General features: G+C 35.7%; 1 pseudogene; it reads left to right on the top strand.

Annotated features, from left to right (window-relative positions):
- Positions 1-390: 390 nt before the first annotated feature.
- Positions 391-1060, top strand: LOC124090068 (small ribosomal subunit protein eS8-like; annotated as a pseudogene).
- The last annotated feature ends 7525 nt before the right edge of the window (positions 1061-8585 follow it).

Raw genomic sequence — 8585 nt, 5'->3', positions numbered from 1 at the left:
AGGGGTCTTGTTAAGGAAGTTTGTGCCTGTGCTTATACGATGGAGTGTTAATCCTATTTTCCTCTAGCATTTGCAGTGTTTCTGATATAATTCCTAGATCTGTGATCCACTTCAATTTGACTTTTTCATAGGGTGAGAGATAGAGACCTAGTTTTCATTTTTCTACATATGGGTATCCAGTTTTCCCAGAACCATTTGTTAAAAAGTCTATTCTTTCTCCAGTGTTTTTTTGCTCTTTTTTACACTATTATAAATGGAAACATTTTCTTGTTTTTTTTTTTTTGGATTGTTCATTGCTACGGTGTATACAAGTACAATTGATTTTTTTTTCATATTGATTTTGCATGTTTCAACCTTTCAGAACTTGCTCTTTCCAGCCGGCACTGAGTGATGGGCATGTCTCGGGACAACTGGCACAAGTGCCACAATACTGGGGGCAAGAGAAAGCCCTACCACAAGAAAAGGAAGTATGAATTGGGACATCATGCTGCCAACACTAAGATTTGCCCCCACCACATACACACTTTCCCAGTGGGAAGAGGCAACAAGAAGTACTGGGCTTTGACCCTGGATGTGGGGAACTTCTCCTGGAGCTCTGAGTGTTACACTTGCAAAACAAGAATCACTGATGTTGTCCAGTAATGAGCTGGTCCACACCAAGATCCTGGTGAAGAACTGCTTCGTGGTTATTGATATCACACCCTACCAACGGTGGTAGGAATCCCACTATGCACTGCCCCTGCGCTGCAAGAAGTGGAGCAAGCTGACTCCTGAGGAGGAAGAAATTTCAAACAAAAAGTGATCAATGAATATTCAGAAGAAATAAGATGAAAGGAAGAAGAATGCTAAAATCAGCACTCTTCTGGAGAAGCAGTTCCAGCAGGGCAAGCTTCTTGCCTTCATTGCATCAAGACCAGGACTATGTGGCCAAGCAAACGGCTATGTGCTAGAAGGCAAGGAGTTGGAGTTTTATCTGAGGAAAAATCAAAGCTTAGAAAAGCAAATGAGCCCTCCTCCCTCCTGTTTTAGCTCATGTAATAAAGGTGTTTATTGTTCTTAAAAAAAAAAAACTTTCTGAACTCAATTAGTTCTAACAGTCAGTTTAGTCCATTTCTAAGGATTTTCTGTATAATGATTCTCCCTGAGTTATGATGGTTCAGCTAACAATTTTTTTTACTTCATGAAGGTAAAAATACACATACAAACATTCTGTTTTTCACCTATATTGCACTCTTCAATACATTACATGAGCTATTCAACACCATATTAGAAAATAAACTTTGTGTTAGATGATTTCCCAACAGTAGGCTGATGCAAGAATTTGGAGCACTTTTAAGCTAGGTGAGGTTAAGCTATGATGGTTTGTGGGTTGAGTATCAACCAAATGCATTTTAAAGTTAGCATATTTTCATTTGATGACGAGATTTTTGGAACACAATCCCATTGTAATTTGAGGACTATCTGAACAAGATTATGTCATCTGCAAATGGAGATAAGATTACTTATTTCTTTCCAATCTTGAGGACTTTTATTTTTCTTTTCCTTAGCTAATTGTCCTGACCAAATGCTCTAGTACAATGTTGAATAGAATTGTCAAAAGCAGATACTATTGTCTCATTCCTGATATATGAGGGAAAGTTTTCAGCCTTGCATCATTAAATATGATTTTCCTTGTGTGTGTGTGTGTTTTTTTTTTTTTTGTAGATACCCTTTATCAGGTTAAGAAAATCGCCTTCTATTGGTAATATGTTGAGATCTTTTGCCATGAAAGCAGCTAGACTCTGCATCTATTGAGGCTGTCTTGTGACTTTTCAATTCTATCAATATGATGTATTATTAAAATAATATTTAATTTTACTATAATATTTTGGGACATTTAAATAATCTTATATCCCTGGAACAAATCTTACTTGATCATAGTATATAATCCCTTTTATATGTCACTAGGTTTGCTAGTATTTTGGGAATATTTTTGCATGATATTTATAACAGATATTGCTTGACAATTTTCTTCTCTTAGGTCTGTTTTTGGTGTCAGTGTAAGTAAAGTTCTTATAAAAAGATCTGGGAAATTTTCTTTATTATTTTTTGGAACACTTTGTGGAAGAAGTGAAATTAATTTTTCTTTAAATGTTTGGGAGAATTAATTGATGGAACCATTTGGGCATGGGTTTTTGTTGGTCAGTAGTTTTTGGTTACTATTTCAATGCGTGTTTTTTTTTGTTGTTGTTATAGATCTTTTTATATTGCTAATTTCTTCTTGAGTCAATTTCAGAAGTTTGTGTCTTATAGGCATTTTTCCATTTCATCTATATTTTCTAGGTTTTTGGCATACAAATGCCCAGTGTTCAGTCCATAACAGTAAACCTTGCTTTTGTTGCATGCCATAAATTTTGGTGTTGTGCCTTAATTCTCAGTCAGCTTATGATATTTTCTGATTTCCCTGTTTGGATTTATTTTTTGACTGAGTGGTAATTTAGAAGTATGTTGTTTAATTTTTTTTTAAAAAATACATTTAGTTGTAGATGTTCACAATATGTTTATTTAGTTTTTTTATGTGGTGCTGAGGATAGAACCTAGTGCCGCATGTGTTCTAGGCAAGCACTCTACCACTGAGCCACCCAAGCCTTGTTATTTAATTTTGACATATTTGTGAGTTTTCCAATTTCCCCCTGCTATTGATTTCTAATTTTATTCCAATTTATTCAGAGAAGATATTTTGGCATTATTTCTCTCCTTTTAAGTGTATTGAGATTTGCTTTATAAACCAGCATGTGGTCTCTCCTGCAGATGTTCCATGTGTACTTCAGAATGCATATTCCCTTGTTTTTGAGTGCTCTATTTTTAGATATTTGTTAAGTCTAGTTAGTTCAGAATGTTGTTCAAGTCCCTTATTTCCTTATTGATCTTGTATAGATGTTCTGAACGTTATTGAAAGTGGGGATATTGAAGTCTTTATCTGTTGTTTTTGAATTGTCTCTTTCTCCCTTTATTTTTTCAGTCTTCATTTCATGTAGTTTTCTGGTGTTTGTATATATATTTAATTTTCCTGATGGATTAACTCTTTTATCATTTTACAATTTCTGTTTATATTTTGTGACTTTTTGTTTTAAAGTTGATTTTGTCAGATATCATTATAGTCACTACAGCTTTCTTATGGTTGCTGTTTTCATGACATATATTATTTTCAATTCTTTTACTTTCAATCTATTTGTATCTTTGAACCTAAAGCCTTTAAAAGCATATAGCTGGATATTGTTTTATATCCAGTATGAAAAGCTCTGCCTTTGATTGGATTGCTTGATCCTCTCATATTTAGTGCTATTATTGATATATTTGGATTTATGTCTATCTTTTAATTTTAGTTTTTTATGTGACAGTATATTGTTGTTGCTGCTGCATTATTTATTTTGCATTAATTGAACATTTTCTAATGTAATTGTTTAATTGTAAATGAGTTTCAGTATATGTTTGAGGAGTTTTTAGTGGTTGCTACAGGGTATAGTGTGTACATATTAGCATATCAGGATCCACTTCATATTTATACTAGTTTAATTCTCGTGTATATAGAGGTTATTCATATTAGCTCTATTTTCTTTCCCCATTTTGTGATATGGTTGTTATATATGTTTCATCAATTAATGTTACAAACCCAATAGAGCAATGTTATTCCTTTATTGTCTGAAATTATTACCCTAGCCCAATACAGATTTATTTTTCCCCACCTCTTTTGTGCTCTTACTGGCAAATATAATATACACATGCTAAAGGCTGGGGCTAGGGATATAGCTCAGTTGGTAGAGTGCTTACCTCACATACACAAGGCCCTGGGTTCAATCCTCAGCACTGTGGGGAAAAAAAGCCCAATGACAGATTATGCTTTATACAATTGTTTTTAAAGTCAGATGAAGAAAAGATAAAAAATATATGCTTTTACACTATAATAATGACATGATAACTTTTATCTATCTGGTGTTTTGTGTGCATGTGTGTGTGTTTGAATTGCCATCTGGGATTACTTGTTACTTGTTTTCATCCTGAAGAAATGCTGTTCCTATTTCTTTTTTCCTCCTTTTTTTCTTTTTATTTCTCTCTTTCTCTCTCTTTTTGTACTGGAGATTGAACCCAGGGAGCTTAATCACTGTGCCACATCCCCAGCCATATATATCGAGATAGGCTTTCACTAGGTTGCTAGGGGCTTCCCTAAGTTGAAAGCTGGCCTTGAACTTGAGATCTTCCTGCCTCAGCCTCCTGATTTGCTTCAATTAGAGGTGTACGCCACCATGCCCAGCTTCATATTTCTTAGGCATGTCTGCTAGCAACAAATTTCCTGTTTTTGTTTATCTGGAAAAGTTTTTATTTTGGCCTTTATTTTTGAATGATATCTTTGATCGATCAGGATTTCTGGTTGAAGTTGTTTGATATTTTTTTTTTCTGTAAGAAATTTCAATGATCTCCCAGAATCTCCATTGTTTCTTTTTAGAATTTAATTACCCAACAATATGCTGCCTACAGGAGACGCATTTGATAGGAAAAGACATACATAGGCTGAAGGTGAAAGGTTGGGAAAAATCATATCACTCATATGGACTTCGGAAACAAGCAGGAGTATTCATACTCATATCAAATAAAATAGATTTCAAGCCAAAGTTAATCAAAAGGGATAAAGAGGGATACTACATACTGCTCAAGGGAACCATACACCAACAAGACATAACAATCATAAATATATATGCCCCAAACAATGGTGCAGCTATGTTCATCAAACAAACTCTTCTCAAGTTCAAGAGTCTAATAGACCACCATACAATAATCATGGGAGACTTCAACACACCTCTATCACCACTGGACAGATCTTCCAAACAAAAGTTGAATAAGGAAACTATAGATCTCAATAACACAATTAATAACCTAGACTTAATTGACATATATAGAGTATACCACCCAACATCAAGCAGTTACACTTTTTTCTCAGCAGCACATGGATCCTTCTCAAAAATAGATCATATATTATGTCACAGGGAAACTCTTAGACAATATAAAGGAGTAGAGATAATACCATGCATCCTATCTGATCATAATGGAATGGAACTGAAAATCAACGATAAAAGAAGGAAGGGAAAAGAATACATCACTTGGAGAATGAACAATAGGTTACTGAATGATCAATGGGTTATAGAAGACATCAAGGAAGAAATTAAAAAATTCTTAGAGATTAATGAAAACACAGACACAACATATCGGAATCTATGGGACACATTGAAAGCAGTTCTAAGAGGAAAATTCATTGCTTGGAGTTCATTCCTTAAAAAAAGAAAAAACCAACAAATAAATGATCTCATACTTCATCTCAAAATCCTAGAAAAAGAAGAGCAAAACAACAGCAAAAGAAGTAGAAGGCAAGAAATAATTAAAATCAGAGCTGAAATTAATGAAATTGAAACAAAAGAAACAATTGAAAAAATTGACAAAACTAAAAGTTGGTTCTTTGAAAAAATAAACAAAATCGACAGACCCTTAGCCATGCTAGCGAAGAGAAGAAGAGAGAGAACTCAAATTACTAACATACGGGATGAAAGAGGCAATATCACAACAGACACTTCAGAAATACAGAAGATAATCAAAAATTATTTTGAATCCTTATACTCCAATAAATTAGAAGATAGTGAAGGCATAGATAAATTTCTTAAGTCATATGATCTGCCCAGATTGAGTCAGGAGGATATAGACAACCTAAACAGACCAATATCAATTGAGGAAATAGAAGAAACCATCAAAAGACTACCAACTAAGAAAAGCCCAGGACCAGATGGGTATACAGCAGAGTTTTACAAAACCTTTAAAGAGGAACTAATACCAATACTTTTCAAGCTACTTCGGGAAATAGAAAAAGAGGGAGAACTTCCAAATTCATTCTACGAGGCCAACATCACCCTGATACCTAAACCAGACAAAGACACTTCAAAGAAAGAAAACTACAGACCAATATCTCTAATGAACCTAGATGCAAAAATCCTCAATAAAATTCTGGCCACTCGGATACAAAAACTTATCAAAAAAATTGTGCACCATGATCAAGTAGGATTCATCCCTGGGATGCAAGGCTGGTTCAATATACGGAAATCAATAAATGTTATTCACCACATCAATAGACTTAAAAATAAGAATCATATGATCATCTCGATAGATGCGGAAAAAGCATTTGACAAAGTACAGCATCCCTTTATGTTCAAAACTCTAGAAAAACTAGGGATAACAGGAACATACCTCAATATTGTAAAAGCAATCTATGCTAAGCCTCAGGCTAGCATCATTCTGAATGGAGAAAAATTGAAAGCATTCCCTCTAAAATCTGGAACAAGACAGGGATGCCCTCTCTCTCCACTTCTGTTCAACATAGTTCTCGAAACACTGGCCAGAGCAATTAGACAGACGAAAGAAATTAAAGGCATCAAAATAGGAAAAGAAGAACTTAAATTATCACTATTTGCAGATGACATGATTCTATACCTAGCAGACCCAAAAGGGTCTACAAAGAAACTATTAGAGCTAATAAATGAATTCAGCAAAGTGGCAGGATATAAAATCAACACGCATAAATCAAAGGCATTCCTGTATATCAGCGACAAATCCTCTGAAATGGAAATGAGGACAACCACTCCATTCACAATATCTTCAAAAAAAATAAAATACTTGGGAATCAACCTAACAAAAGAGGTGAAAGACTTATACAATGAAAACTACAGAACCCTAAAGAGAGAAATAGAAGAAGATCTTAGAAGATGGAAAAATATACCCTGTTCATGGATAGGCAGAACTAACATCATCAAAATGGCGATATTACCAAAAGTTCTCTACAGGTTTAATGCAATGCCAATCAAAATCCCAACGGCATTTCTTGTAGAAATAGAGAAAGCAATCATGAAATTCATATGGAAAAACAAAAGGCCCAGAATAGCAAAAACAATGCTAAGCAGGAAGGGTGAATCAGGCGGTATAGCGATACCAGACTTCAAACTATACTACAGAGCAATAGTAACAAAAACAGCATGGTACTGGTACCAAAACAGGCGGGTGGACCAATGGTACAGAATAGAGGACACAGAAACCAATCCACAAAACTACAACTACCTTATATTTGATAAAGGGGCTAAAAGCATGCAATGGAGGAAGGATAGCATCTTCAACAAATGGTGCTGGGAAAACTGGAAATCCATATGCAACAAAATGAAACTGAATCCCTTTCTCTCGCCATGCACAAAAGTGAATTCAAAATGGATCAAGGAGCTTGATATCAAATCAGAGACACGCCGTCTGATAGAAGAAAAAGTTGGCTACGATCTACATACTGTGGGGTCGGGCTCCAAATTCCTCAATAGGACACCCATAGCACAAAAGTTAATAACTAGAATCAACAAATGGGACTTACTCAAACTAAAAAGTTTTTTCTCAGCAAAAGAAACAATAAGAGAGGTAAATAGAGAGCCTACATCCTGGGAACAAATCTTTACTCCTCACACTTCAGATAGAGCCCTAATATCCAGAGTATACAAAGAACTCAAAAAATTAGACAATAAGAGAACAAACAACCCAATCAACAAATGGGCCAAGGACCTGAACAGACACTTCTCAGAGGAGGACATACAATCAATCAACAAGTACATGAAAAAATGCTCACCATCTCTAGCAGTCAGAGAAATGCAAATCAAAACCACCCTAAGATACCATCTCACTCCAGTTAGATTGGCAGCCATTATGAAGTCAAACAACAACAAGTGCTGGCGAGGATGTGGGGAAAAGGGTACACTTGTACATTGCTGGTGGGACTGCAAATTGGTGCAGCCAATTTGGAAAGCAGTATGGAGATTTCTTGGAAAGCTGGGAATGGAGCCACCATTTGACCCAGCTATTCCCCTTCTTGGTCTATTCCCTAAAGACCTAAAAAGAGCATGCTACAGGGACACTGCTACATCTATGTTCATAGCAGCACAATTCACAATAGCTAGACTGTGGAACCAACCTAGATGCCCTTCAATGGATGAATGGATAAAAAAAATGTGGCATTTATACACAATGGAGTATTACTCTGCATTAAAAAATGACAAAATCATAGAATTTACAGGGAAATGGATGGCATTAGAGCAGATTATGCTAAGTGAAGCTAGCCAATCCCTAAAAAACAAATGCCAAATGTCTTCTTTGATATAAGGAGAGTAACTAAGAATAGAGTAGGGTCGAAGAGCAGGAGAAGAAGATTAACATTAAACAGGGATGAGAGGTGGGAGGGAAAGGGAGAGAGAAGGGAAAATGCATGGAAATGGAAGGAGACCCTCAGAGTTATAGAAAAGTACATACAAGAGGAAGTGAGGGGAAGGGGAAAAATAATATAAGGGGGACAAACGAATGTCAGTAGAGGGAGCAGAGAGAGAAGAGGGGAGGGGAGGGGAGGGGAGGGGAGGGGAGGGGAGGGGAGGGGGGATAGTAGAGGATAGGAAAGGCAGCAGAATACAACAGACACTAGTATGGCAATATGTAAATCAATGGATGTGTAACTGATGTGATTCTGCAATCTGTATATGGGGTAA

This window comes from Marmota monax, unplaced genomic scaffold, assembly GCF_021218885.2.
Source record: "Marmota monax isolate L192 unplaced genomic scaffold, Marmota_monax_Labrador192_F-V1.1 WCK01_AAM20220418_F8-fsc00134, whole genome shotgun sequence".
In the NCBI taxonomy this organism is placed as follows: Eukaryota; Metazoa; Chordata; class Mammalia; order Rodentia; family Sciuridae; genus Marmota; species Marmota monax.
This window is presented reverse-complemented; position numbering and strand designations above follow the sequence as displayed.